Below are 24,144 nucleotides of genomic sequence, written 5' to 3'. Positions count from 1 at the left end.
CTCCATGTATAAAGGCACTTGTGGAGGGAGAAGCAGGCAGAGGAGCCTGGGCAATGGTGTCAGGAGGTGGATGGTATGGGCAGTCCCAGCAAGGATGGGGTACCACGGAGGTCAGGTAGATTTGGAAGGGTGCAGGCTGCACCAGGTCAGCTGCCTGAGGGAGAAAGGACCATCAGCCTTGCTGGTGTGGGGTGAGAGAGGTGTGAGGAAGGTGATGCTGCCCTTCCCTGGCTGTCACAGCTGGGTTCTGCCTTGCCTCAGGTCATTCCCAATGTTTCTTTCCTCAGCACCAATAGGATTTAGGAGCTTAGCTACCTTTGTGCAGTAATGACAGCTCACCCCAGAGTCTTTCAGGCATGGCTGCTTGACTGCCTAAAAGCCTGGAAAACTGCTAATGAAAACGAATTCCTGGCCAAGCCGTAGCACCCACGGGAGGGCAATTCGGCCACAAGCTCGGCCATCCCTGCTGGACATGCTGCCCACAGGAGCTGCCAGCCCCCCACTGCCCCACGGCATGGGAGGTCCTCTGGGGACACAGCTGCTTGCCCTGTGCCTGTGTCACCCACCCTGCTCCCCTGAGCTCTCCAGCACAGTGCCCCAGGGACACCTCACAGCTGCAGAGCCCTGCCTAGCAAGGGGGGCATCGCCAGCAGCAGGGGCGCTTTTCATCTCACAGGAAAGCCTTAACAAAATTCAGAGTTGGGAGCAGTTTTGGCTGGAAATGGGGAAGATGTGAGTCTTCAAAAGCTTTTAGCTTTTCTAGACCCAGGGCTTGGCATCCATCCTGACCTCCTCACAGATGCCCAGGGAAAGGCTCATGTTTTATTTGGCCCTCTTAGCCTACTGAAGCAGGATTTCCTCTCCTCTCCCTCCTTCCCCCCCAGCTGTCTCTTGCTCTTCTTTGACACACCCTGATGCTTCCTCAGGTGCCTGCCCTCGATATCCAGCCTCTCCACCACAGGAGCACAGCCTGGCTCTGCCCTGCAAATGCTGCTGAGTCTAGGAAGGATTTTTTTTCCCCCCAAAAGAGATGAACTGTGCAATTATTCTCCTAATGGATGTGACACGTTCTCCACATACTGACACGTAACATATGGCGCAAGATTACATCCTTCTAAATGATTCATGCAGTTCATCACCACCACAATTATCTGCTGCTTTCCAGAGCCGTGTCTTCCCATGCAGCTAAAATTCCCAGCCCCCTCCCTCTGGCCTCCCATGGCTCCAGCTGCTGGGGTATTTTCAGCTCCAGGTAGACACTGGGTGGCTCTGCCCATCAGACAAGTCATCTCCAGCCCAGCCCCTTGTGCAGTGCAATCAGAGCACAGAGGAGAGTCAGGGCTTCCCTGCCAGCACCTCTGGGATGAGGCTGCAAGGTCTGGGAAAACACATCCCTCAGGTGAGGTGGCTGGAGCAGTTTACCCACAAGAAGAATTTATTTCTCCTATAATGAAATATTCCTTCAAGGAAAAAACATTCATTGAGATGCAAATTCACCATGCTCTCTGTGGAAAATAAACCCATTTTCCCCTGCACAAGGCTCCAGGAACCTGTTTGTAATAGCCCTGCTCAACAGTGATATCTCCAGCTCCCCAGGAAAATTAGTGCACATTAGCACAGAGCAGGGTATGGAACCCGAGAGCAGCGTCCTGGCCTTGCTTATCCTTGGGACATTCGAGACAGAATTAACACAATTTAGCTTTTCTGACTCACACACTTTGCCAGGGAACTTTGAATGAGTTTTTAATGTAGTAGCCTGGTCTGCAGCATGTGAATCAGGAGCCTCTTGGGGCATTTACCAGCCAGGCAGTTTAATAGAAAAGCCCCACCACACGCAAAGCCTCGTGCTGGGAGAGGCAAGGTAGCGATGCCATGTGCTGCTCTCTTACAGCCACGAGCTAATTATCCACTGAGTTCAGTGGGACTGCAACTGATACCAGATCATTTAAGATCCTACAGATAAAAAAGCTCTGCTGAAAAAAACATTGCTCAGGCAGCAAGGTAAGTACTGAAATGTTGGGGAAGGCCAGATTTGTGGTTTGCGCGCAATTTAATTTTGCTCCGTGTGCACTGAAATGAGTGAAAAGCCCCAGGAGGAAGGAGTAAGTGGTCATTTAACTAAACACTGCATGGCAATGTAGATGGGGGCAGAACAGAGGTCAAACCAACTACCATAAAACTAGCCCTACCTAATTTCTGATGCTTGAGCTTGCAACCTTCTAACAGAGAGTTTGGCAAGATTTTCCAAAGTCTTTTATTTAAGTTTTCCAGTGGCTACAAAGCCCCCAAGGAGCAGGAGCACTGATGTGCAGAGCTTTCCTGGGCCTGTGCCTGGCCAAGCTGGGTGAGGAGCAAGGCCAGCAGCCCCAGGGCTTGGCTGGCCTAACAGCTTCAGCTGGGAATAATAAATCTCACTAACTGATCTCCCTCACAAAAGAGAAGCTCTTGTGACCCAGACATCTCTGGGCCTGAATAATTTGTCTCTTCCTAAAGCACATCAAAAGACCACTGGTGGCCTCCCAGGCTGTTCCTGGGCAATTTGTCTTGCCAGGACTGATGCCTGCCTGCCCACTGCCCTGCCTGGGGGTTGTGTGGTGCTGAAGTCACCACAGTCTGTGCAACCTGCCTTCCCCTGGCATTCCTCCTGCCTGGGACTACTCCTCACTGAGCAGAGAAATCAGCACCATCCCAGCTTCTCCTGAAAAGCTCAGCAGGTGCCCGTATGCTGCTTGCAAAGAGCCTTAGATGTTCCTCAACTATATCCCTATTAGCTCTCAGCCTTAAATCCTCCCAGAAATCAAACGGGAACCCTCCAGGCATTTGAAATTAAATATAGCCCAACTTTACAGCTGCCTGGGCTTCTGCAGGGAGCTTTTGTCTCACCCGCACAGTCCCCAGCCGTGCATTCCCTACACAGCCATTTGGTCTCCAACCATAAATTGCACAGTGAGACTGTGCCTTGTCTCAGCCCTGACAGGTTTGGGTACAAGAGAGTATTTCAGGGCATCACTAGCCTCTGACAAGAGCTGCAAGCCAAAGCAGCCTGTCCAAACTGACTGATTTAAAAATGTTTATCTCTAGTAAATATTGTTTAATGCCTTTAACATCAGTTAAAAATGAACTGGGAAGTATTTCCCCCAGCAGAGGAGCAGGAAGAGTAATTAGCAATAAAATCCCCAAATCCACCAACAGGCAGAGTGGGAAAATAGACAGCAATCAATGTGAAAAGCAGCAAATTGTTCTGGGAAGCAGAAGCGATGAGCAGAACAAATCTCTTGTCCAAGGGGGCAAGAAAGCAGCAAAAGAGATTTTCCAGGCTCTGAGGAAGCTGAGCAATTGGGTGCTGGGGACTGGAACCCAGAGCTGTAGTGAGGTGGAAAAGGCAGAGATGGGCAGTGGCTATTCCTGCTTTTTCTCCCGAGTGCAGCCAGCCGGGCTGGGGGAGCATGGCCCGCCAGGAGCAGCCTTGCCTCCATCCCAGCACGGGCTCCCAGCCCTCATCCCACTGCTGTGTGACAGCCAGCAGCCTGCCAGCTCCTCCACACCAGCTCCCTGCCATTGCTCCTGCAGCTATAAATAATCTTCCTCTCCGTCTCTGCTCTTCCTGTGGGTTCCCTGGGATGCAGAGGCACGGCATCCCCCGAGTCAGCTCCTCTGTGCTGCTCAGCCCCTGGGGCCATCCCCAGACCCGGGTGGCATGGCACGGCTCCGGCAGGTCCTGACAGCGTAGACAGCCTGGGGACAACAGGGAGGTGGCTTTGTCTTGTCCCTACAGCTGTGCAGAGCTTCATACTGGCCACGGGCTGCATCCCACAGGGGTGGGTTTGGAGCAGGGGGAGGTAGGGGAGGGAGGGAGGGAGGGGAGGGTCAAATGAGCATTTTCTTTTCCCTCCTACTGATGGAAGCAAGGAGAGCATGCAGTGATTTTTTTTGTCCATGTTTTGCTTGTGTGGAAGGGAAGCACTAAGAACGTGCTGCGTCTCCACCATCTCCTTGCCTTGCCATAAGAAGACATCACCCGACCCCAGTGAGTGGAGGGATGCTGTGGGAACTGTGTTGGCCTTCTCCCAGCATCATTCCTTGCCTATCCCTCCACTACTTTGCCTTATCAATTCCTCCCTCACCTTGCCTTGCTTTACCTTGTTAACCCCTCCTTGCTGTGCTTTGACTCTCCCCTCTTCTTGCCCTCGTTGCCACAAGACAATCCAGGTCTTGGCATCTCCAGGGGCGTTTCTCAGCCATGGCTGCAGCAGCAAGGTGCATCACTGGCATGAGCACACCAACTCCCATATCCAAACCTTTCCCAGCCCTGGCTTGGGACAAGTTTGGATATGGTTGCCCCCCCAGGAAACCCATGGGGACAGGCAGCTGTTAACAGGCATGAAGAAATCTCTCAGTGGAAATACTGCTCTCCAGAGAACCACCTTTTCAGCAGCAGCTATGAAATTCGAAGTCATTTTTCCCCCCTCCATTTAAGGAGATACCAATAAAAAGCACAAAACCACATTGTGGCTCTATTTTTCTGTGTAGAGGAAAGCAGAAATTACACCATTTTCTAGGAAAGTCACGATCCAAATGCCCTGGGTTTGAAAAAGAATTTTTCTTCTGACAACAACCATTTTCATCATTATCAGATGGACATAAAATCCACAAAGCTTTCTGCATTTTCCTGGCTCTTTGGGAGCACCAGCTCTGCATTGGGTGCCCACGTGGGCTCGGTGTCACCCCACTGGAGGACACCAGTCGATGTGCCCTGTCCCTGGGCACCCAGCCCTGGCTGCTGCCCACCAGCCAGAGCCAAAGCTGGCTGATAACTGGGAGCTAATTGAATCCATTGCAAATTACCTTTTCCCCAGTTCTGTTTCCCTTCTGGAAGGCTGAGCTCTTTTGGGCTGAGAGCAACAACTGAAATTGTCAGTTCTAATTCCCTATGGCTCCGTTTATTAGGCCAGAGGACTTCCCCAGAGTAATCAAACCCAGCCAGAAAATGCATTAAACTCACAAAACAAACACTGGTGTTTGCAGCACAAAGCCCTTCCTGTCTCATTAAGATCAATTAAGTTGTCTTGAGCAAACTTTCTCCTTTCTTTCTGCTAAGCCTGGACCATTAAGGCGATCCTCCATCTAAACAAGCTCAACTGCAAATCTGAAGGTGAAAAATGCCCACGCATCGGTGCTTTGCTTCCAGGCAAGCTCTCTCCAAAGCACTGCAAACATAAAGGCGATGAGGCAGGGTGGGCATTCAGGACATCTCTCCCAGAGCCCTTTATCCCCCAGGAAGGATGCACACATACAAGACAGCTCCTCTCCATCGCTCTGGGGACCACCCTGGCTCACCAACACAGGATCCTCTCCGGGTGAGCGGGCTGTGCTGGCAAGCCGCTGCTGCCCTCCCTGCTCAGCCCGGGTGGATGCCTTGGAGTATTTTTTGGAGGCCACAGCCAAACCTTCCAGGGCCAAAAGTCCCAGCTGGTGCAGGGCGACGCGGCTCATCTGCGGCGCTGATTTACACGGAGCAGCTGCTGCGAGGGGAAGGGAGGAACCCGTTCAAGCACCGTAAATCCAGGTGGTGGAGCGGCCCCCCACTCCCCAGCAGCCAGGGCTGGCTATCCCTGGAAGCAACAAGGGGGAGAACAGCCCCGAGAGAAGGAAGGAAAAGGAGTACCTGCTGTGAGTGGGGATGCATCCCAGGCTGCATCCCAACCCTTGAGGGCTGCTCACAGCAGCAGAGCTGCTGCCGCTCGGGGCACATTCCTACAGAGCCACAGGGACACATCCCTTCTCTCCGGGTCACAAGGACCACATGCGAATTCCCAGTCCGGCAACAGTGACCCAGTCCCCGACCAGTGGCCGGGGTAAGCACCTGAAGCAGGGACTGCAACCGCAAAGACATCCGTCCCCACTTTCTCACAGGCGCGGCTGAGCATCGCACAGAGCAGCGCAGACGTGACTTTGCTGAGAGCCAGCAAGGAGAGGAAAGACGTAATTAAAGTCCTGACTCTGGCTCCAAATATTGCATAATGAAATTAGCCCCTCGGTGCCAGGCTGGGAACTTCCTGCCGAGCGGGCGGGCACAGCCCTCTGAGGCTCTGCCAGCAGCAGGGCCAGCTCAGCTCGCAGGGCATTCACCAGCCCCGCTCCAGGCTGGGAGGCTGCTGAGCTCCCACAAAAATCACTCCCCCAAACCACACAAGGCTTGCGGATGCTGGCACAAACTCATGGGGTTCCCGTGGGGACCGCTCATGTGCTGGTAGTATCCTATCCCATTAAGCTCAAACACAGCAGGACTTCTGTAAGGGCTCCTGCATCGTCCCCGGTTCCACGGGAAGAGGAGATCCCCATTCCCAAACAAGTGCAGTTTGGCACAGGATTGCATACGCTCCCGACAGATCCTGACTCCTGCTACTCGGAATCCCCAGCACGGGAGAGAACAAATTTGCAACTTTGAGCCAAGAAAGTCACTCCCAGACGATATTGCAGAGGAAAGATGATGTTAATTCAACGGGGAGGGTGTCTGTGTGTTGCTTTGGGGTGAAAAAAGAGAAGGGAGGAGAGCTGCCCCCACCACATCTGGGAACCACATGAGAAGCTGATAGGATTTCTTCTAGGAGGCAAATAACATCAAGAAGCATTTTAGATAAACTAAACACTCTTTTTTTAAATTATTTTTTTTTTTAGCACCCAGAAGAAGCATCCATGCAGGTCTTGCCTGATTACTGTGCCAGGTGCTGCAAGCATATCTGCAAAGGGAAGACCAGGACTCATGCAGGTACAGGAAAAATTACATGCTTGAATGGCCTGCTTAAGGGTTTATGCTTAGAAAAAGGAATTAGGGCTTGGCTGGTGTAGGATGTTCCTCCTCTGTTAAGCCTTACCCAGCCCTTTGCTCTGTCCCTTAGCTGGCCCAGCTGTGTGAGAGGCAGCACCTCTGCTCCAGAGGTTGGCTTCATGGGTCCCACCTTGTGTGAGACTCGTCCAAGACGGCAAAACTGCCGCGCAGAAAGAGCCAGGAGCTGATGGTGTCATAGCTGATGGTGGCACAGACACTTGCACCTGCATCCTCCCCTTCCACTGGCAAAACTGCTCAATGCCTTGATCCCAAATGGAGGGTGCCAGTAGACCCCACCTGGGAAAGTCCTGTGCCTGCAAAGACATGGGGAGGAAAAGGGAGTTTTGCAATGTGAACTGTGAAGGAGTGGATGGTCAGACCAGCCATGGTAAAGTCCTCAGGCTGCTTTGAAGAACAGCCTCTGTCTCCTGGAGCCCGGGAGAAATCCATGGGGATCCGCTCTGGAGGGTGAGAAGTCTGAAGTTCTCTTGCAAATGAACAAAGCCATTGGTTGAAAAATTGAGTGTTTGCAACGAATTATTTTCAGTAACTGACCAGCTTTACAGACATGCGAAGAATATTCATCAAATAAATTATTCATGATTTCTTTCCACTGATCAGCAAATCAATTAGCCACAAACCTCTCTCCAATTATTCATCCAGCTCGAGCGGGATAAATGGGGAGATTTATGACACAGACAACAAACTAATGTGTATTTCCAAACAGGGACCCTTAAGATCCATAAACCTTGTTCTGCACTGGCTCGAATGACCCTGTGCTCACTCACAGTTAAGCTCTCTGAGCTCATGCCCTGTGTGCTGCCTGCTCTGTAAAGTCTCCTGTCACTCGGCACTCTTGGGAGGTGAGGCAGTGTAGATCTGTGGTATGGAGAGACATGGTATCAGGGGGCTCAGCAGGGCTCACAAGTAATCTGGAAACACCCCTCGCTGAATAAATGAGTAGATATGGCGAGGTCAAACACAAAACCTGATGCAGAAGTAACCAGCGGTCTGCATAAGGTCAGGTATGACAATGTACAAATCTCTTCAGCCATAAACTCCACAGTTATGGACCTGTTGGGAAGTTGCATTTGTGCAATTTAACCTCTACTGTTATAATTCCCCATAAAAGCACTCTCACACCAAAATTAAGGCATGTTGACAATATTAAGCTGCACAGTAAATGTAAGTAAGGGTTATGAGACTAACAAATAGTCAAATTAGCATAAGAGCTGGCTTTGCCTCGCTGGAGTAACACCATTAGAGTCTGTAAAAGCGAAGCATAATTCAGCATAAGTGTGATAAGTGACCAGAACTGCACAGAGATATCTCCAAATTGCCCTGCTTTGCAAGACTTCCCATGCCAACCACGCTGGTGCTCCAACTCAGAAGTGATGCCTGCCTGCCATACTTGGCGTGGACATAGGTCCCTCATGGCAATCTACAGTACTCCTTGTTAATATGGTTGGAAATTAGGCTTGTGGCTGGCTTGCACAGATAAAGTGAGTCCAGATGTAGGGAGGGCAGCTGCTGTACATGCCAGGCAGAGCTTCTTTTCCTGCAGTGAACAGGCACAGGAACAGCAAGACTCCAGGGGGAAAAGCATCACTTGCATCTTTGATTGATCTGGTTAATGGATTAAGCTCATATTCATCTAAATACACTTGCAGCCTTAATCTGCTTTCATCCCACTGCCTGGGAGGGCTCCCTTCTCACAAAGTCCCATCCATAACTCCGCAGGGTTATTTCAGCTGGAGCAGCTTTAACTACAGGCAAGAGGCTGTAAAGACACCCAGCTTCTGCGTGGTGACCTGGTGCAGAGCAGCCTCCAGGCTTTACCTCCAGAAGCGCTTGGTTTCTCTGGGTTTGCTAACTCTCCCACAGTTAGCATCCCAGTATATCCCAGAACTGTAGCCACATCAGGGAACTGAAGCAGTCAGCTGTGACAGGGGCAGCTGCAGCTTGGGATTAGTGGGAGCCCCTGGGCCAGACAATTCTGCATCTCAGAAGGGTCCCCCATTCCTACCTGAAGGGACAATTCTTCCCTTTGCAGGGTGTGAAGTGGCTCCTTCTCAGTGAAGCGCTGTGAGCCTGCGAGCAGGGCTCAGCCTGGTGTCCCTCTGCTCCTCGGTTCTCAGTGCTGCACATCCTCGATGATGAGTACAGCCAACCAAGGAGTCACTTCTCCTAGATCACCAGTTCTGCGTCCCAGGAAAACTCTTTCTGATGCTACATGTCTAGGACGGGGCTCACCACTCTTCAGATGCTGCTGTCAAAAGCCAAAATCTACGGAGTTAAGAGATTTCTTGCAGCATCTGTTCCCATCCCCGTCACCCACACGCAAAGCCCACTCATGGTTTCAGTGCCCTGGGGTTGGAGCTGCTGCAGCAATATTCCCGGAAAAGGATCGTACCTGTGCCTGGACAGGGCTGGGAGAGGTAGGAAGTTGAGAGCTGTGGCAGGAGGGGCACTGTAAAATGGGTTCTGAGGCAGGGCATGAGCCTGACTTGTGCTGCCGGCGGGATGGCGTGCGATCTCTGCTGTGGGGTCGTGGGCTGTGCGGGGCGGGAGAAAACTGGGCAGCCCCTTTCCCATTTCCCCTCAGAGCTGCCGAGCCACACCCCGGGCACAGCCAGGAGAGTTCCAGTGCCCGGGGCTCTGGGGATGACCAGAGGGCTCCCCAGGGTAGGCACAGGGAGTCCTGGGCTCTGGCAGTGGCGTCGCTGAGCACTCCAGGGCTCAGGGACTGACAGCAGCGCAGGGATGGAGGCGGGAGGAAGGAGGCAAAGGGTCTGGATTTTGATGCCGCTCTTTGGTCCCAGGGATGAGTTCGACCGTGCCGAACAAGTCCCTGACCCAGGGACTTGGTCTTGGACGAGTCCCTGACCCAGTGACAAAGGGACGGGTTCCCGGAGGACGGGTTCCCCCCGGACGCCGAGAGCGGGGCTGGGGGACCCTGGCTGCAGGATGCCGGTGGAGAAACCCCCGGCTCCCGGTGTCGGGAGTCCCGGGGGACGGGGCTGCGGCCGGGTGCTGCGGCCGGAGCGGTGGACCGGGGGTACCGCCGGCCCCTCCCGGCGGCGCGGGGCGGAGGGGCGGCGGGCACGGCCCCCTCGCCGCGCCGCCCCCCGCCCGCCCCCAGCGCCTCCCGCGGACGGCGGAGCGCGGCGCGGGGCCGGCGAGCGGCGGCGGGGCGGCCGCATCCCCCGACGGCAGCGGCGGCGATGCGGCGAGGCGGGGCGGCGGGCGGCGAGGCGGGGCGGCGGGAAGCGCGGCGGGGGCGGCGGGGCTGAGCGCCGGGCGGCCGGGGCTCCTCGGCCCCGGGGGGGGGCACCCGCCCGCCCGCCCGGCGCCGCACCCGGCTCCGCACCCGGCACACGGATTTACGGCGCGGACTGCAGCCTCCGGAGCGGCCCGGCAGGTAAGGCACGGCCGGCGGCACCCGGGGGCCGCGCCGTGCCCTCCGCGCATCCCCCCTCATCCGCCGCGGTGTCGTCTCGCCGGGCTCCGGACGCGGCACAAGTTTCCCCCGTTGCGGTCCCAGCGGGCACCGGCTCCCGCTTCCGCCGCTCCCCCAGCGGATGCTGCAGCGATGGGCTGCGCGCCCCCGCCCGCCGCTCGTCCTCCCCTCCGCTCCCCCTGCGCCCGCAGCCCCGAACCCCCGGCGGGACAGCGGCACGGCCCGGGGTCCCGCTCGGCACCGGGGGGATGCGGCCCGGGCACGGGAGAGAGCGGAGTCGGCTCCTCGGGCTGCTGCCGGAGAAGGTTCTGTTGCTCTCGGATCAAACTTGGCTTCGGGGAACCTGGCCTCGGGGTGAGAGCCCCGGGAGGGAGCGGTGGGACGGGGGAACCCCGAAGGACATGCTCGGAGCCTGCTGCTGCTCAGGGTGCGGGTGTCTCGCCCCGCGGGGCCCGTCCCGCTGCTGGGGATGCTCCCCGCTAGGCCTCGGCTGGAGGCTGAGCACCGTTTTGGAGCTCGGTTCTCCGCAGGGAACGCGGACTCCTTCCAGCCTTGTGGCAGGGCTGAGTGTCGGGAGGCTCGGGATGCTCCCGTTTCCGCCTTGGGAACGCGTTCCCTTCGCAGTCGACCTCAGAAAGCGAGTAAGGGAGAGGGGACATAGCCCACGGGAGAGGCAGCACAGCCGGGGACATGAGGAGGGGGTCAGGTTTCCCTGAGAGTGCTGAACATGTTCTGAGTGGGACTTTCCTTCTCCTGCCCCGGTCGCGGAGGCGCTGCCCACCGCAGACCCGATGTGCCCCAGGGGCCATGGGTGATGCTGGGGGGTGCGGATTTTACCGGGGTGCTTCCCTGTGCGTGGAAGATCCCTGTTTGCAGCCTTTTCCCTCTTTTTCCTGCACGGTGGCAGACTGTCGCCATCGACCGTGCAGACGGGCTGTGCGGCTGAGCTGTGATTTCCCGTGGGCGTGGGGTATCGATCTGTGGCTCTGCCCTGCGGAAGGGAAGGTGTGCTCAGCCCAGCGCATCGCCTGGGAGACACCTCTCCTGTGCTCCTGCTCTGGGGACGTGTCACATCTGGAATCCTCCCTCTGGACATGCCTCTGTCACACTCCTCCTCGGGCAGCCGGGCAGCTGGCACGAGGATTTAGGCGTCCCGTGGTGGTTTGTGCCGGGAACCTGGGTGGCTCTAGCTGTGAGCCACCTTCACGTGGGCCCACAGCGGTGCCCAGTCCCGGCAGGATCCCCTCCACCCTCCCACGCTGGCTGTGCTCCGCGGGTCCTGCACGGCTCCTCCATCTCCTCGATCTCCTGATGCTGAGTGGGGCTGCATCCTGCCCGCGGGATGTCTGCCCCGTGGGCATGGATCACAGGCGGCACCGGGCTTTCTCCCAGCTGCCTGTTGTGTACCGAAGGGTGGCCTGGGTTTATCTGCAAGAACGGATGTGAGTACGGGGGTCTGATCACTGCGTGTAAAAATCCTCCTTCAGAAATCCCCTTCTCCTGGGCATTGCTAACGTAAGGTGAAATAAACACAGATTCTGCAGTTTTAGGGCTCCCTACGGGTTTTGCCACAACCAACAGTAGACGGGACTGAATATAAACTGGGTTTTTAATCGGTTTCCCTGGATTTTTATCTGTTTCCCAATGCAAAGCTCTTGCTGTCAGAATGAAAACAGATGTTTGGCTGCCTGTTTAAGCCAGAAACGCCTCTGGTTAGGACGCTAGCACTACTAGGATCTCCAGCCCCATCCCCTTTACCTCGGTGGCTTCAAAGGCTGCCTGAGCGTAACTATTCTTAAACTCTGGTTGCTGCCAGAGAGGCATCCCTCTGCTCCCTTTAAAAATACTAAGGGAAATACATTCAGAAAGCTGTGCAAATGGTGGAGGAGGGTCTCCGAGCGATGCTCTGAGGGAAGTGAGCATGGCTTGGCACAGCAACTCAGCTGGAGCTCGAGTCTGGCACCGAGTCCCCAGTGCTGCTTCCCCGTGTCCTCGTGGGGCTCTGGGTGCCTTGCTGTGCCCTGCAGGCACCCCAAGGAGCCCTTCAGAGGAAGCGCAGAGGCGGATCTGGGCCCTTGCTGTGAAGAGGCAGCAGCAGCAGTGGCGTGAATATCCATCCCCACGAGTGCCTGTACACACACCAACCTGCGAGACAGCCTGCTCACTCTGTTCTTTAGCCCATGGATCCAGAGAGAGAGTGCTTTCCTGTGTCTGCTTCTCTGCTTTCACAAACTGAGAGCTTTCTGGTTTGCTGTGGGACGCCTAAAAGCACAGCCTGTGCACCGGGTTGGAGATCATCAACTTGGTTTTCTTGTAGTTATTCTGAGAGCAATGCTGCCCGGGGGCGGTGGCAGGACGGTCCTGCTGGTGCTGCTGCAGGCTTGGGGTGTACACAGGGTACAGAGCAAGGTGGCACTTGCCCAAAAGGCCACGGCAGGGCTCTGCTGAATCCCAGCTCCCAGTATGCTCCTTCTGCCCGTGCAGCTTGCTGCCCGTGCCCTGACAAGTAGCTTTGTGTGTAAATGGGGATTTCTTCAAAACTCCTGGGAGGAGCAGCTGACGACAAATAGCTCAGTGGCAAAAATGTGTGTGTGTGTGTGTGAACTACAGTCTGAACGGGAGAGGGAAAACATCCAGTTACAGAACTAATGCAAATGGAGTTGGCTTTCATCTCTCCCTGCAGCATCCTTTGTGGAAGGCATTTGCATTTCCCCAAAGTCAGTTTGCTAGCTATCCTTCAAGCAAATCCGGAGCTAGAGAGCAGAGGAAAGCCTGTTTACAAGGTGTGGGGTGGCTTGCCAAATCTGGAGAGAGCTGAACTCAAAATATTTGATAATGAAACATCTTATTTTAAGGTAGCTACAGTGAACACAGCAGAGGATGGCACACACAGGCTGCAGTGTGTGCTCCACTGCTGAGTGCAGGGTCGGGGGTTCATTCCTGAGCTCCTGCTGCACCAGTCCTTGCAGGTGACCCATCCAGGAGGGTGACGGTGAGGAGGGGTCTCATGAACTCCTCTGACCTCCCCCTGGCACAACTCTGAAATGCATTTGGGATGTGGCATTCCTGCCGGGGGATCCTGGAGCTGTCCAGCATCACCCTGTTATGTGTGTGGGAAGACCCCCGTGGCTGCCATCAGAGATCCACCAGCCCTGCGGTCCTCAGGTGTCCTCAGTGGTGTGGGGGCTCCTGGGTCTGGCAGCTGCCAACAGCTCCAGGGTGGACTGCTGCCATTCTGGAGGAGCCTCCAGCCTGGAAGACAGAGACAAAACAGGATTTCAGGAGCACTTCAGCAACAGCTATTAGCTATGCTAAAAGGATTACCAGCTCTGCAGGACTCATCAAGTGTTTAAAACATAACTCAAGCATCAAAGGCAACTCTTAAAGGCTCACATTTTCACATCAAGTCGCTGTGAAAATTTCTATCCAACTTAATTAAAACATTCACTAGGCTCGTTAAAAACAAAAAGAGAAAAAACAAAGGCCTTTTTTCCTTAAGTACCAAGCCATTTTGAAGAGAGGAGTTTACAGCAAAGTGTGCATATTTCTTTGTTACAGAGTCACCTCTGTGAAAGTCTCCTGTCTCTAGATCACTGTGTCTGACTAAGCTCAAGCTCTCCGAAAAGGAAACAAATACTTTGGTATTGTTTTTGTTTTGTTTTGTTTTGTTTTTCCTGGCTAGGGACCACAGAAGAGAGATGAAAAAGTGAAAAGAGCTTTGTAGAGAAAGTTAGATAAGAGGGTGGGGGAGTGTCAAAACCAGACCTATAATAGGAAACAAGCCACTGAAGTGCTGGTGAAAGTACCTTTTATCTTGAAGGCTCCAAGTGCTGTGCAGTGCATTAATACACATAAGAGCTGAAAAGCAGTCGACAACAACTGGCACCACCACCTTTGCTGGCAGCAGAGTCACCCCAGGTGGGTCACAAGCTCATTCATCAGTCCCTGACTGCCTCTCTGTTTTGTCTGAGTTCATTTTTGGGACACTCACTTGAAGAAGGACATTGAGGTGCTGGGCAACCAAGGTGGTGAAGGGTCTGGAGCACAAATCTGATGAGGAGTGGCTGAGGGAGCTGGGGGGCTCAGGCTGGAGCTGGGGGGCCCAGAGGGGACCCAGAGGGCTCTCTACAACCACCTGAAAAGAGGCTCTAAAAAGGTGAGTGTTGCCCAGTTCTTCCAGGTAATAAGTGACAGGGCAAGAGGAAATGGCCTCAAGGTTCACCAGGAGAGGTTTGGGATGAATATTAGGGAAAACTTCTTCATGGAAGATTGTCAAGCTCTGGAACATGCTGCCCAGGCAAGTGGTTGAGTCACCATCCCTGGAGGAATTGAAAAGATGTGCCACTTAGGGGTGTCATTTAGTGGTGAATTTGGCAGTGCTAGGTTAGTGGTTGGACACTACAACCTTAGCAGTTTTTTTCCAGTCTAAATGATTCTATGATTCTGTGTTTTGGCTGAGGTGGGATGTTGCTAATCAGTCCCATCCCAAGCCCCTTCCCATGTGTGCTTGGTCCTGGTCAGCATCACCATCATGTTCCACAGGGCTGTGATTTAATTCTCCTTCCCCATGATGTGCCCTGTCTCAGGGACACGAGGTCATCCCCAGGCTTCAACATGTTTTCACCCTGACCACTCTCACCCTGCTCAGAGGCCCCAGTTGTTTTCAGTGCACAGGGAAGGTGTAAAACAGGTAGTCAGACTCCCTCTGCACGAGGTGTAACTGGAGCGGTGCCACTGGAATTATGGGTGCATTAAACACAGTATTTAACTTACTGAATGATTTTTTTACATTCATAGAGGCCTTGAACATTGTAGGATTTCATTCCATTATGTTGATTTTCTTGGTTTTGATTAATACTGAATCAGCATCCCCAGAAAAGGAATAAACACATCCTCTCCTTCCTCTTGTTTACAAATCAGTTTGATTTCTTCCTCTTCACACTCTCCTGCCTGGTGCTTGGAAGGGCAGTGCTGAGAAATGCCACGAGGAGCAGGGCTGCTCCTGCTGCATCTTCCCAAGGGGATTTGCAGCCTCTCTTCCTGCTTTTCTTCTCACCTGGCCATTTTCTGGAGGACCTGAGCAAACAGCTTCCTGCCCCTGCCACCCTCTGGGCTGGGCCAGCTGTGTCCCTGTGCCAGGGACAGTGAGCTGCTGTCACACAGGGCTGGTGGCATGGGAAAGCGTGTGAGCACAGGCTTTACAACCATGTACTCTGTGCATGCTCGGGGTGTGAAATGCAGGAATTAGGAGGTAGACAGGGTTTTTCCATCAAGCTTTTATAGCACCTTCCTTACTATGTGTCTAGACATAGCTATAAATGAGGGAGAGGGCTATTACCTGGGAATAAAACTACCGAAACCAGCCCTGGAGAGCTTGATGCTGTATTTCCAAGGAACTGGGAGATTCCTTATGATGAATGTAACAATATCAAAGGCTATAAACTCACCACAGCTGGGGACTGAGTCAGGGGACACACTTAAAATGTACCCGCCACTTGCAGCTTAGACTCAGCTTTAACTACAGTCTCTTGCCAGTCCTTGGCCATTCCAAGGGCTGCCACTTGCTCACAGAGCAGGGTTCAGCTCTGCTGACTCCACCAGCTCCAGTGGCACCATAAAACAGTCCAGTAGTTGCCACAATCTGATTTCTCGTTGCAGTGTGGATCATTGGTGGTGTGGAGAGGAGAGGTCATAAGTGGAGCCTGGGCTGTGCAGCTTACAGGGAAACTGCCTTCACACCTGAAAACTTGAGGCGGGAACAGCAGGAGCTCTGCTGAGCATGTGGCAGTGCCTGTGTGGGTGGGAAATGCCTGGGAACTCATCCCAGAATGCCCAGTCTCCATCCCAGTCCTTTTGATAGTGGTGGGAGAAGTTACACAGTGGAGATCTAATTTTTTTGGATGCAAATTCTGTTCTCTGATCATTGCTTCTGCCATGTCCAGCACAGCGGGATCTAAGACTGCCTAAGGCTTTGCCACACTGTGATAGCATCAGCAAAAGTAATAAGGAGGAGAATGGACTCCCTGGAAAAATACCATGAAGCAAACCACTGACACACTCCTGACGGTGTCCGCAACGAAAGCCCAGTGAATTATTTTGTTCAGCTAAGAGTAACCTACGTACAGTAGTCTGAGTGACTGAGTGAAGTGGCAGAGGATGTCTCTTCTGATCCTTTAGTTGAATTAGAGGATGAAAAAGGGAAGTGAAAGGGTCATACTGGTGGCTGGGACCTTTTGGGACCCTCTGGCCCATGGCTGACCTGCATTCTGAGGGAGGAAGGATGAGAAACAGCAGGATGGCAAGTGGTTGGTGCAGGATGCAGGCAGTGGGGAATTTGGGTCAGCACCTTTGTGGCTGCAGGAGATGCTCTCAAAGCTGGGTTTCCTCCTACACTTAGGTTTCCCCCTCCAAATTAGCTTTCCTCTGCAGATGGTGCACCATGTCCAGGCCTTGTAAAACTCCTGCAGAGTTTTCTCATGTTGCACGTCCAGGATTAGGAGGCATTGGGTAACATGGTCCTCTGAGTACCTCAGACCTATTAAAAATTGCTCTCATTTGACTCCATAAACAGTGCCATTGGGAATGCAGCAATGCTTCTGGGATGTGAGTAAATATTGGCCTTGAATGAAGTCGTGGATAATGGGAAATAAGTTATCAACAGCTGTTTAACTTAATATTAATTCCATGCAAGATAACACTGAGCTTTTGCAAGAGGTTAATAACCAGATGCAGAATCCATCACTGCAAACACAGGCACCTGGCAAAGTGCATCCATAATTTTTCCACTGGAGTGTTATTACAGCTGAAGGAGCATGGTAGCAAGGAAATGTGCCAGTGGGCCTGGCTCCAGTGGCACCCTAGGCGATGTTGTTGTGGCTGTGTGCAGTGACTGGGGGATGAGGTTGCTTTCCTGTGGGTCCAGCTCCTCCAGACTGAAGGGGCTAGGATGACATCCATATAGAGTTGTAGTAAGAAAGCTTTGCTGCTGCTAATCATGCCTGTACTGCACATCTGAGCACAGTGACCATGGAGCGAAGAGTGAAGCAGGACAGGGAGGCATTAGTATAGATCCTTAGAAGGTGGTGGCAAAACGTGAAGTGTGCATCAGTGTGGATCACAGGATCGCCACAAAAAGGAATGCAGCTGATACTAATCAAAGATTTTAACCCAGAGTTATGGTCCATATCACCTTAGGTGGCTACTGGTCTCTGGTATGGCTGTTCCTTGGACCTGTAATTCCAAGGAATTCCAAGAAGAGGTCGGCAAAGGCCAGAAGCACTTGGGGAGATTGGAAAGGCTCTGCCAGTGAGCAGTGCTTGGCTCTGCAGCCACCAGGCTTCTCTGCAGAAAGACTCCTTCCCAGGCCTGTCCCAAAATTTGGAGCTGGGGTAGAGGAGATAGCTACCTGCCCATTGCCACAGCGTAGGCCCACCCTGGCTATTTTAATTCCATTCCTCCCACTTGATCCTGGCCACGGATGCTGTTGGCATTCAGCACTGAGCTTCACAAGTCAGAGCCAAGGGAGGGGCTGGGATGGGATGTGGAAGGAATGGACCTGCCTGTGCTCTCCCTGGTGATCAGGACACGAGGTCACCGGTGCCAGTGCCCGTCTGGGACATGCCTTGCGTGGCTCTGAAGACACTGATCAGCCTGACTGAGCCCTTGGCAGAGGCTCCTGGCAGAGCTGGGCTGGCTTTCAGTGCTCCTGGCTCCCAGCCCCTGCTTTATCCAGCAGACCACACTGCTGCTCAGCAGAGCTGGCTGCAGATGCTAGGACAGCAGCTGCAGTCCTATTGATCCCTGTGGGGATGATAAGCCCAAATGAAGACCCTTGGGAAATCAGCACAGAATACAAAAATCTGGCTGCAAAGCAGAGTCTCAGACTGTGAGAGCTCTGCAGACAAACCCATGTGAGAGTCCAGCTGTGCAGAGCATCCACAGAGAGCCTGCTTTGAATGTGGATTTGGTGCTTGGGATACATAAGGAAATCTTTGGTGGTTTGCATGCGCCTATCACACCTTTTCCTTCTCCCAGAGGAGGCATCTGGAAGCAGATCCAGGTCCTTGCACCCATGGAGGCAACAAATCCTCTGCTTCCCTGGGTTCCTTGACTGGGTTCCTCAGGTTGTGAGGCTGGAGTGAACAAATAGATGAGCACCTTGGAAGCATCCAGACTTCTCAGGGCTAGAGGGGTTAGAGAAACACTCTGGCCTCCCAAAAGAAAGAAGTCTCTCAATGTCCCACTGCTGCACTGGCTGTTGCACAAGTAGATGGGGATGTGTGTGTTTTCAGGCCCTGCCACATTCCTGGTGTTTGCACGCTGCTGGAATAGCTGGGAGCAGGGGCTGAATGTGCTGGAGGCACTCTGGCCTTGCTCACTCCCCAGGTGTTACAGGCCCCTGGTAGCCGCTTTTGGGCCAGCACCATTAAATGGCTCAGAGCATTACCTGCTTAGGCAAGCACATCTCTGGAGTCTTTAGGAGCTGCAGTTAAGAAGAAAGCTGTGTTACTAATCCTCATATGCAGCTGCTTTTTTCCAGCTCAGGCATTCCAGCTGAACTTTTCCCCCTGTGCTGTTTGCAAACCAGGCAGAGGGCGAGCATGCCCTCACCCTTCCCACACGCAGACACAGCAAGGCAGCAAGCAAATGGCAGGTCCCTGGTTGTCCTCAGCAATTAGCAAAGAGCTCCAGCTGCCACTGCTGCTGCCCTGGGATGACTTTTCTGTTTCCCACGGGCTCATTGCTGCACCATCAGCAGAGCCAGGTGATGCGGGTTCGCTTTTTTATAGCCACGCCTTGCCCTTGCCTGTCATTTACACAGAGAGGTTAAATTGTAGTCTGAAATGAACGTTATTATTAAAGGTCCTGAGTTCTTGAGTTATTCAAGGTGGAGGTTGACCCTTGTGGACATGCATGCCTGCATTTAAAAAGCAAAGGAAATTCTGTAGACGTGCCAGCAGCACCTCACGCTGAGGCTGGTCAAGTTCTGTGTCTGAGCAAGTGCTCCCTGCTGCAGGCTGTGACCTTGTGATTCTCTTCTGGGGCTGGATTTTAAGCTCCTGCTGAAGTTTGCCTCTGTGAGCAAGGTCCTGGCTGGCAACAGCTTCCCTGTTTTTTTCCAGGAGAACCTGCTGCATCGTGGCTCTGCTGAGCAGCACCTCCCCTTGCCCTCAGTCTCCTGGTACTGCTCACCTGGGATGCCACTGAAGTTTCTGCTGCTGCTGCACATCCTTTTCCTGGGCAGCTTCCACATAATTCATTTACCTGTGGAGCTACGAGCTGCCGTTTTAAAGCTTTCTTTTAATCAGTTTGCAAAATACCCAGCTTCTTGTTTACTCTTGTGTGAGTTCCCCTTATTTATCTTAAATTTTGGGGAGTATGACGGCTGGCTTGCAGTGTGCAGCACAGCAGTAACCCACCCTGGGCTCCCTGGGAATGGGAGCCTCTTCCTTCCACTCCTCGCCATCCCTCTGCAAGGTACAGCAATATAATCACTGGTTTGTTCACTTCTTATTTCCCTAACAGAAATCAATCTCATGTTGTCTTTAGTTCCTCCTTTGATTTCTTGGCTTTTCTGACCTTCCCACATTTTCTGCAGTTATACAACTCATCCAAACTAATAACCAGCACAGTTTTTCACCTCAGGTAGCACTGTGTGCCCTCGGGCAATGCTTGTGCCTCCCTCACTCGTGGTGGAGGTCATGGTGGGGCTCATAACCTCATAATTAATTCTGTCCACTTGATAAGCAGGCTTTGGCAATGACTCCTTGCAGTCCTACACAGATCTTTTGTCAAATTCACGGGAGTTTCATGAGACTAGCATTGCTTTGAACTCTGTCTTCACACCCAAGTCTAGCAGGGGGAGTATAGGAAATTTATAGTTGCAAAAGAACTTTGCAAAGTTGCATTACGTTCCATTTCCTTGGCAAAGGCAAATAAAACTGTGCAGGGAGAAGGGAATAAAGAGTGGAGAAAAATGCTGCAGAGCTGCAGACCTAAAAGGAGAAAATGCTGAATGGGAGGGGAGAACTGACAGCCTTAATGTGGATTTGGGGGGAATTTATAAACCTGAAGCCAAGTAATCACAGAGCGTGGGTAGTTTAGGTGACTGTGGGGACTCATTGCTCTTCATTAACCTTCCAGCCACCTGGGTTCAGGTGTCAACTCAACATCAAACCACAGCTGATCAAAATTTTCTCTGTTTGAAAAATTGTGGGGAAATTGGGTTTTCAAATGGCTGAGTGGGATTTCATGAGGCCCCTGCTTTCCTCAATATTGTTGAATCATTCAATATCAAAAATCTAAAAATGAGTATTTGTGCCTGAATCCAGTTTTGGGCTCCAGCCAAAAACAGCTGGAAAAAAATGCTGCTGTGTTTATTTGTCAGTGAGGAACCTGTATTTTTCCCCATATGCCATGGGGGCTTTGTTGCCCCTGCCTCACAGAGAGCTCAGGCAGAATCCAGGCACTGCCTTGCCCCCAGAGAGCAACACAGAAAGCAACTTCAGTCATTTCTACAGTGAATAATCTCTTTTTTCCACCTGTATCTGCTGGGAATGCTCTCCCTGACCCAGAGGTACAGTGGTGTACAGGGACAGCATAAGAAAGATGCCATCAAGCTGGGAAAATGGTTGGGCTGGAGTAGTTCTGGGATGAAGGCTCTCTATCACGGATGTTTGTTTGGGTGAGAAAATGGAAGTGGGTTTGGAGAGTGGAAGAGGCTTTCCCAGGATAGCTGTGACGTGTCAGGGGCTGAGAGAGACATGCCATGCGAGCCCTGGGTCTCCTGTTTCACATCTGTGCTGCTTATCTGGAATATAGAAAATGCTAGTGGGATGGCAGAGTGTCAGATGAAACTGCCAAGTGGAGCATTGCTTTTGGTGGTTGCTGGGTGAGGAGTGCCCATGTTGAAGTGGTGGTGGAAGCCTGGATGAGCAGCCTGGCTGCAGGAAAAACAAGGGAATTTCGATGCAGAGCGTGTGCTGATGCCACCAAAGCACCCCTGAGCTTTCGGTTCGACGGTGGCCTCCCACCAAATTCATGGCCACTGTCCAGCACAGGGTGGCTGAGCACATTTCTGCATTTGACAGCACAGCGACCTGCTCAGGTCGAGCTGTAGACCAAAGTGTGAGCAACCAGGCTGCAGGGTTCTTGTAGCATCCTAGAAAGTCAGTGGGACCCTTGCCCTGAGTTAAAGAACCCTCCTAAACTTCCAGCCTGGAGCAGCCTGGTGAGCTCTGCCCATCTCCTCCTCTGGGGTATTCTCCAGTGGCTGTTGCTGTAGAGGTTGTAGGGCAATACAAAATCACACCAGTAGCTTTCACTGGTTTTCTGCATCCTTTTATTTGGTTTAAAGCAAAGTGTTTGCGAGTCATCACCAGGAATTCATCGTCAGCCGTCTGTCATGCTTAATTGGGTTGTCCTGTAAAATATCTTGCATATAAGTAAATCAAAAAGAGTGGGGCTCAGAAAAGGGCCAGTGTGTGGCACATTGATGTTATTTATAGGCTTCTCTGTGGTGCTCATCACCATGGCAGCTGTGAAGGTCAATGCTGACACTTGTGAGGGAATGCCACGGATGTTTTTAAAAAGCCACGTGTGTGGAATGAAGCAGTCCTTATGTGTTCCAGTGGAGCTGGGAGCAAGGGTGCAGTGTCCTGCAGGGAGCCCCCAGCTCCAGGACAGCAGGAGGAGGGCAAGGGGCCATGGCAGGAGATAGCAGCTTTGTGGGCTAAGGCTTCTGAGGTTGTAGAGCCCACAGCTCCGGTGCCCTGGGTGCTGCATTCTGGCATCTCCCTGGAAAAGTGGGCAATAAGCCAAAGGGGAGAAAAGTATTCTCATGGAAAAGGCTGGAGGTCCCTTCATCCCTTTTCTCCTCCTCAGGATGAAGCCCTCACGTACCATCCTGGTTTTCATACCTTTCTTTTGAATTATACTGAAGCCAGTGGTGAAGCCACAAGTGTCCAATAGAAGCTTACTTTCTACAGCTGGCTTTTTTTGATAACATCCTTTCTTTAAAAGCAAACAAAAGCAGCATGTCCTCATGTCAGTTCTAGAACTGGCACATAAAAAGCTTTCTTCAGCCACATCCAAGCAGAGCTGGTTTGAGCATCTGCACCTCAGCCTCCACGTGTCCACGGCACCTCTGAGCTCTACCTGCTCCCCCACAGGGAGGGGAGGTTCCTCAGGAAATCCCCAGGGCACATAAAAGTCATTATTTAACACCCTGTTTCCACCTGTTGATGGTAGATATTTCTATGGCTGCGGGGGCACAGGGCCCTCGTGGCCACATCTGTAAGCATTCAATTTATGCTTCCTTCACAACAGTAAACTGCCTTTGCCAAAGCCATTTGGTTAAACAGTTGAAGTAAACAAACTCATTGGATTTTTTTTTTTTTTTAAATTATTTTCTGGGGCTGTCCTGGTGTTTATGCAAGCACTCCACTAACATTTACTGCCCTGGCATCCACTGTTAGTCCCACAGACACCTGCTTGGGAAGTGAGTCCACATGGGCAACGGGTGTTAGGGAGTTGGTGTGATGCTTTCCCTGCCTCCTATAACTCTGTTCAAGAGCTCTTCTTGCAGAGCAAATACATGGGGTGCCTTTCTGCTCTAAGACTGATACAGTTATTAAGCTTTCTGCAGTGGAAAAAAAGATTGCAAGGCAATTCAGCTTGCTAGGTCATGAATCCATGTAGAAATTGTGAATGGAAACGATATGCATGTGCCCTGGGCTTTGCCCAATCATACCAAGCCGTAATATAAATCAGGATGAAAATAAATCTTAATACCAACATACCCTACATAAAGCAAATACATAAAACCTAATTTTAGCACGTCAAGACTGTAGCCAATCCACTTTGTCTCACCATGACTTAGCACAATGACATACATATAGGTATGAATATATAGATTTGTAAACGTGTTCTTTCCCTCCCCTGTTTTTTTGCTGAATGTGAGTGCCCCAAGAGGCAGAGCTTGTCATCAGCAAGGAATCTCTCTGCACACTCGCAGCCTGGGCATGGGGAAGGCAGCACAGGCACCCAGCTCTGCCATATTATGCACAGAGTGATTTCTTTGAGCAGCAGCAGCTAAAAAATGCTGAAGTATGGCTTTAATGCTGACTGGGATCAACTGGGCAGAACGAAATGCTGATGGCTATCAGGCCCTGGGGATGCTGGCAGGGGATGCTGCCTGCAGCCCTACCTCCCACAGCTGGCCCCACTGTAGTGATCTCAGTGCTGGCAAAACAGCAGCATCAAAATGCTCTTCAGCATGGGATTCATCAGTGTGCATGCCCTTCGTCTGATACCCATGGAGGGAATGCCAGAGGTTGTGAGGGTGTCATGATATGCTTAGGTTTTCCAAGTGCTTTGGAAAAAGTAGTGGTGAACTTTGCTTTTCAGAAGAAAACCCCTTTTTTGACCTCAGTCCTTTCTGGCGTTACGCTTTCCCGCATCCTCCCCGTGTGGCGTCAGACTTAGTTTATGCACTTATATTAACTTTCACTTCACCTTTCTGTGCTGCTTCCTTCTGCTGCACATTTGTCCTAGAAGAGCCCAAACTGCTCTGCCAGGGCTGGTTTCTCAGGAAGTGTTTGGATGTGCAGCATCAGGGCAGGGTCAGGAGGAACCTTCTCCTTCCTTGCCCACCACGCAGCGATTCTCAGCGCTCGGTGCCAGCCCCAGGGCTCCCCGCAAGCACAGCCGTGCTGGGGCTCCCACAGCTGCTCCCACTGTGCTCCTGCCTGCCAGCTCCTCTGGCCGTGGGCTGCTGGCCCCCAGGCTGCACCAGGTGCCTGTGGTCCCTGTGCTCCCTGTGGTCCCTGTGGTCCCTGTGGTCCCTGTGGTCCCT

General features: G+C 52.6%; 1 protein-coding gene across 1 annotated transcript in view; it reads left to right on the top strand.

Moving 5' to 3' along the window:
- The first annotated feature begins 10,093 nt into the window (after positions 1-10,093).
- TMEM121 (transmembrane protein 121) overlaps positions 10,094-24,144 on the top strand; it is a 35,160-nt gene continuing 21,109 nt past the window's right edge. Inside the window, exon 1 of the mRNA XM_030279771.4 lies at positions 10,094-10,250. The gene's annotated coding sequence lies outside the window, so the exon portion shown is untranslated. The remainder of the gene's footprint in view (positions 10,251-24,144) is intronic.

The sequence above is a fragment of the Taeniopygia guttata genome, chromosome 8, assembly GCF_048771995.1.
Source record: "Taeniopygia guttata chromosome 8, bTaeGut7.mat, whole genome shotgun sequence".
Taxonomy (NCBI): Eukaryota; Metazoa; Chordata; class Aves; order Passeriformes; family Estrildidae; genus Taeniopygia; species Taeniopygia guttata.
Note: the sequence above shows the minus strand (reverse complement) of the source record. Positions and strands in the feature narration are given on the sequence as shown.